This window comes from Xiphophorus hellerii, chromosome 16 (assembly GCF_003331165.1).
Source record: "Xiphophorus hellerii strain 12219 chromosome 16, Xiphophorus_hellerii-4.1, whole genome shotgun sequence".
NCBI lineage: Eukaryota > Metazoa > Chordata > Actinopteri > Cyprinodontiformes > Poeciliidae > Xiphophorus > Xiphophorus hellerii.
Window position 1 is genome coordinate 10609310 of NC_045687.1, and position 6844 is coordinate 10616153.

Consider the following 6844-nt stretch of genomic DNA (forward strand, 5'->3'; position numbering starts at 1 on the left):
GTTAAATTCCTAAATCAAATTTCTTGTAGTCATGTTTGATAACAACTGGACGTAACATAGTTGATTGTTCTATAAAATGGCATTGTGTGTCTGAAAAATATACAACAGTGCCCCTTTAAATGATATGCAGGTGGTGGAAATTGGTTTGAGATAATTTTGTTTAGAGGCATCAGGGTCAAGGGGGTTGAAGACATCCACACCGCACCTTTCCCTTTCAGTGCCTAATTGTGTGCCACTTCATGTTGGCCCATCACATAAAGTACCAACAAAACAATGTTGTGGTTGTATAATCTGTAACATATTCACAAGATTCAAGGTTAAGAATGCGTTTGCATGTCACTATTTTCATTCCATTGTTCCATCACTTTGTTGCCTTGTAGCTGCTGCTATGTGGCCAAGCTTCATCATCCTGCCCATGAACAAGGCCACATTTCCCCTTCACCCGCCTCATCGGGCGTTGTTCAACTCCGTCTGTGTCAGCCCAATATTGCCACAGCCCCATAATTCGACTTTAATTAATTCCCAGCCACATGTAAAATTCCTACAGTTGCCGATGAAAGAAATGGTGTGTTTCTCTTAAAGGCAGATTGACGGGAAAGCGAGCGGCTTTGCTACAGTGCTCGGGGTTCAGAGGAATGCTAATAATTCCGAAAGGCTTACAGTTCGCTGGCAGTATCCATGGCGATTCCTCTCACACAATGGTAGCCTTTTTTAGAGGAGTGGAGCGGGGAGGGGGCCGCTCCCTCATTGACTGGGTTTTGGTGTGATGTTAGGAGAGACCTCCTTCAACTTTGGGGTTAAGTGTTTGATTATTACAGTTTTTCCGGGTTAATAATGGAGCTGACTTAAAGCCAAAGTTATCTAAAATACAGCAGTGATGTTTGCATTTATTTGCATAAGTGTTGTTTTAGGTGAGCATATCCAGTCTGCTAAAAGGCGTGGTCGCATTATAAGATGAGACCATATTACGTCTCTGGGATCATCACAGCTTTTCTTTACCAAACAGCAGATTACTGAACTCGTGGAGCAAATGATTTTGATTATAGTTCATCTTCATTTTGTGCGTCATGTTCCTTGTCCTGACGGTGGGGTGGGGGTAGGGCAAGCTGTGAGTACTTACATGTTATTTTACCATAAATAAAATCAGACTCTGTTTGAAGATAATTGTATTGTTTTTGCCTTAAAAAGCTAAATGTTCGTGATTTCCCCTATGATCGCCTGAAAGTACTGATTACCAAAATCCCTTTCTTTTTTCACAGTCAATGTGGCAAATACAGGGACATGCTACCATCCATTGCCCTCTGGATAACCTTTTGTGTATTCAATGGAGTTTTCTTTCAATTTTCCAATTATATACCATAAAATCAACCCAATCCCTTTCATAAAGCATGAAAAAACAATCATCACACTCATTGCAAAGCAATTAAAATAGAATACAGGTCCTTATTATATGTTTCAAGTTTTTTTCCTATATTATTTCAGTACATCCTTTGTAAAATTCACCATTAAAAGTGTATTGTTCCCAGGTGTTAAACCTTGCTGAGACTTCCTGTGTATGGCCTCGGCATCTGGTATAAGAGCCACAGCCTTCCTCCTGCTTGCTTGCCAGCTTCATTAGTGGAGCTCAAGGTCTTAATTGCCCTAAATTTATGGAGTGAACGTACTGTGGAGCAGCAGTTACATACAGACTGGCTTTTGAATTCAAGGCTCCTTCAAGCATGCCAGCTGAACCGTGAGCATTTTCTGAGAAGTTTTTCAGTTGATTCAGTATAACTTCTAAGAAAGAAAAAAATGTTAACATTAAAGTACTTTGTTTCAGTTTATCTATTTAGGCCCTTAAAACCAGTCAATTAAATCCAATCATATGGACAGATTCCAAGACATGGACATTCATCCTTTTCAGTAGATCTTGGTTATTAAACAATGCAGTTGAGTTCAGTTTATTATTCAAATTGGCAAAAAAATGTTTATTATGTAAGGAAACCCAGCAGATTGCATCGAGTCACTGACTTGCAACATTCATTCTCCTGGATGAGCATGTCGTGACAATGGACAATCACACACAGTTTCTCATACCTGCATGAAACGGAAACTCCTCATTCACAGGAAGAAACCCCCAAAAGTTCCAGAAACAGGTCGTGATAGTCATCTGTCATGTCCAACCTTGGGGGTTTGAGAAGATGGCACATAAAAAAAGAACAGAAGCACCAAACTTGGAGTACTTTCTATTTTGAAGAAAAGTAAAAAGTGGCAGCATTATATACTTTCATGGCTTCATCTAGGACAGGGGTCTCAAACTCCAGGCCTCGAGGGCCGCAGTCCTGCAGTTTTTAGATGTGCCACAGGTACAAAACACTGGAACGAAATGACTTAATGACCTCCTCCTTGTGTAGATCAGTTTTCCAGAGCCTTAATGACCTAATTATTCTGTTCAGGTGTGGTGCAGCAGAGGCACATCTAAAAGTTGCAGGACTGCGGCCCTCGAGGACTGGAGTTTGAGACCCCTGATCTAGGAGAAGAACAGAGCTACACAGATAATCTCTGAGCCAGTTCAGTCTATAGGATAAAAGAGAGTATGGTGTGGCGCCATAAGGGATCAGATACAGCTAGATGCAGTAAAAGCTCAGCCACAGCTATGTCTACGAGAGAAGCAGAGTGAAACACTAAAAGACAGGGCCAAGTGTATAATCTATAGAAGGAGAACATAGTTTTTGGCAGTAGTAGCTCAGCCGATGCTCCCTTTTGTATTCTCTAAAGTCCTGTATAACGATCATTTTCCAGTGAAGTGCCCAAATGAACTGAATAAAAAAAAAACACAACATTCTTATATGCCAACGATCTCCAGCCTCATGAAAACCTAAAGAAAAGTTTAACTAGAAATGACTGAAGATGATAATTATATGACAGATAAAAATAGCAAATATACAATAATTACATGACTGATAGAAATAGTAGAGAAGCTGTAATTATAAATATGACAGCTGATGCGGTCTTCCTGCAGGAAACCACAGTCTTTATTTGTTTCCAGCGTTTTCCACCAGGCATGTGCTCACTGCTGGGGAAATTACCATGTTGTATGGGATTATAGTCATTTTGGACTGCAGGGCAGCTGGATAGGTTTTGGGAATGTGGGTTAATTGCTGAGCCCATATGCTTTTATAGACCACAGGTTAATGAGGGGAGTGTTTTTATCTCAACTAGCACATGCTCCTAAATAATTGTCCGAATTGAATGAAGTAGGGTGATTCGTAACTCCGTACTAATTGTTTGGCAGAAGGGATTGTTCAACCATGACGTTTCTATTTATTTTTGTAAGAATAAACTTTCTGTTGTTCCGTCTCCTCAGTAGAATATTGGATCATCCTGTTAAACATTTTTCTTTCCATGTTTTCTGAAGACTGATTGCCCTGTTAGAGAGATTGCAGTATCCAATTAGCCGCCTGTCCTTATCGTGGTTATTCTGGGGGAGTCTGACAGCTTTTATCAGCGCTAGCACCTCCCAAATTCCACAATGATTTACAGTATTTTTATGCACAGACTCCAGATCTGTGCTGTGTGTCTTTTGATAAAATAGTGCCTTGGAAATGTATTTCTGCCTTTTGAACTTCATTGCATTTCGTCATGATGCGACCACAAGCCTGACTGTATTTTATTGGGACTTTGTGGTAGACCAACAGAGTACGATGAATGATTGTAAATAATCAACTATCTTACAAATAAAAGCCTGTAAAGTTGATGTGTATTCAATCTCTTTTACGTTGATTTCCCACATATAATCTAGAAGTCAATGTTTAGAGTCTACAAGTGTCCAATGTAAACTCGGTATAAATACAGATGTTCGTAAAGCCTTTATAGATTTCATATTGAGTGAACATCATCAAAATTACCAATAAACTCAATCCAACCTTTAAAATTAAATGAAAAACTAGTATGGTAGATTTACACTGACAGGGTGGACAAGGACAGCATTAATAAGAAGCAGTCAGAAATCCCATGATAACTCTGGGATGGGGTGGAGGCTTGCAAACTATTGTCAAATGAAATACATAAATGGTTAACATTTCCCACAGGCCATCTAGAAGACAAAACCAACATGTAGAGGAAGGTGATGTGGTTAGATGGAACAAAATGTAAACTTTGGGGCCTACATGCAAAACTAACACAGCACATCACCCTAAACACACTATTAAAACATGGTTGTGGCAGCATCATGCTATGGGGGATGCTCTTATTCAGCAGGAACATTTAAACCAGTCAGATGGAACTAATGTAAATACAGATGCACCAAGAAGTATACTGGGTGGTTTAGAAATTCAAATGTGAAACATTCTCAGAATCAGAACACATTATTTATCGTCATCATAAATTTGATATAATACACCATGTAGGCATAGGCACCCCATTGGTCTGAGTGAAAAATATCCACAAACGCATATGTAACTATAGCAACACTGTCCTGAATAGATGTAGTATTTAGGAGAGATGAAAGAATAAACATCTGAAAACCAACAATTACAAATTACTCTGAATGGACATTGTGAATTGTATTTTTGTTAACATGTCTCTTCCAGAAAAGGTTAGATTGGTCCAGTCAAAGTCCTGACCTAAATTAAAATTAGAGTCTGGGGCAAGACCGACATTTCGGTTCATGTTCTCCATTCAGTCTGACTGGATGGAACTTGGAACCGTTTTGAAAAGAAAAATCAAACATCTCAGTCTCTTGATATGTAAAGCTGGTAATTCAGGACACTGTAACTGGGATTATTTCAGGATATGTGTTTCTTTCTGTGCTGTAGGAACTAAAATAATACTTTCTGGGTCCTTTGCACTTTTAGTTTTCCTATAAGTAGCTCAAGGCAGCTCATTTAGTATCATTTGGTGTCATCGGGCTTCTAATGGTAGATAAGATTTGAAGTTGCCCTTTCACAGTAGCCCGGATACGGATGTGAAGAGATTAAATTTAGCCTAGGAAAATTTATTTCCCCTTTCTGTCAAGCGTCATGGCAGCAATATCATTCAACATCTGCTAGTGAGCACATTTAGCTTTGCTCCAGTGACAGGCTCAATGTACCTCCTCTTCCTGTCATCATACCGGCCTTGAGTGAACCCTCATGACTGTGTTTATGAGCTTGCCTGCAGAGGCTGTCCTACTGCTGCTGTTCCTCTCTCTAGATGCTTAAGAGTGACCTCATGAAGACAGCCCACACGTCAGGGGTCCGGCTCGCCTCTCTTCTGGACGCTAGCCAGAATGAGCTCATCCATGACAGTGCCTCCAGCTGCTTGGTCGTAGGAGTGTCGTTCTTACTCGACCTCCTCGCCCGACCCGGGCGGGTGTAAGAGGATGGGGGGTTAGTGTGACACCCTTCCCAGAAGCACCATCGCCGGCTGACCACTGGCAGCCCGCCTCCTCCTCGGCGCCTGTGAAGCAGCACGGCCTTGGGTCTCCACTGTTCCCTAAGGAGAGGCTCAGTTTGTTCTGGACGCACGCCAGCACTGAGCAATGGAGGGAGGGGGGGCACGGCCAGGTCAGCTCTCAGGGGTGGTCTCGTAGTCAATGCATGCGAATGTATTTTGTGGTGCGTTTGGAGCCATAATGATTAGTTTCTGTTTTTTATACTTTAATTCTGTTGTTTTTGCTTTGGCGCTGAGCTGTCAGAATGTAAGATCTCTCTGTCTTCTTGAAGTCCAGAGTGTACAGAGAGGTGGACAGTACAGACATGATTGTGTTTCTAGCTCTTTTCAGTGTTTTCTATAACCAAGGTTTTGATTCTGACCAGTTTCGTCAGCTATTGGAGACTAAAACAGCATAGAGAGCTATCAGATAGCCGCACTATAGGCTGTGTGCTGGACTCTGTCACCCACACATCTTTTTTGCTAACAAAGTCAATCTGGTCTCAATCTGTGGTAAAACTCACAAGCGTGGGGGCAGCTGAAGGTCAGAGCCTAAGAAGGAGTCGTATCTCTCGGCTCGGCCTCCTTCTCTCCGTCTGTGGCCTCCTCCTTTTAACGCTTCAGCCGCTGCTTCCTGAGCCAACCATTTGGAATCAATTATCCGACACAGTCAGAGGTTTGTGATAATTAAAAGGAGATGTTCCCCACGTTCCGTTTCAAATTACCAGGTCTTGGATCACCTAGCAGGAGAAAGTACACAACAGGAAGAAGACTGCCCCTTTTATCCCCATTTGCCTCCAGAACTGTCTTAATTCTTCATAGCATGGATTCAACAAAGTGTCGGAAACATTCCTGAGAGATTTTGGCCTATATTAACCTGATAGCATCATCAGAGTTGGCAACTTTTTGAGGAGAGCTTGGAGAAAGATTTGATCTGTGGATGGGTGGGGTGCAGTTGTGTATGTGTCAGAGGTTTGGATATCACTACAGCAATTATTGTCTTCTTAGAAGTTCTCTTTAAGCAACAGTACAGGCCTCATTGTCCATGTTTTGTGGTTCACCTTAAAACACTGAATCCTATTGAGGTTAATATCTTTAAAAGATCATTGCACATTCACTTTGCTGCCATATATTTGCACATACAGAACTAATGTGGCTTGTTCACTGACGTTGCACCATGTAGAAAGGATAAGTCTGATAATATGGTGTGAAAGTAACTTTCTCAGTGTGAACAAAATCTAGATTATTTTGGACATAAGATAGTGTAAAAAACAACATAACACCCTCAGCACCAGATGGACCGGAGAGATGCTTTCATGCAACATGTTACCAAATTAGCTTAGGGTATAAATGTTTAAATGTAGGGTATTTATTTATTATAATTTATTTATTGTGCTTGTCTTATTATATAAGTAATCTAACTTAATATATGGGTAATTTCTACTTCTCTACC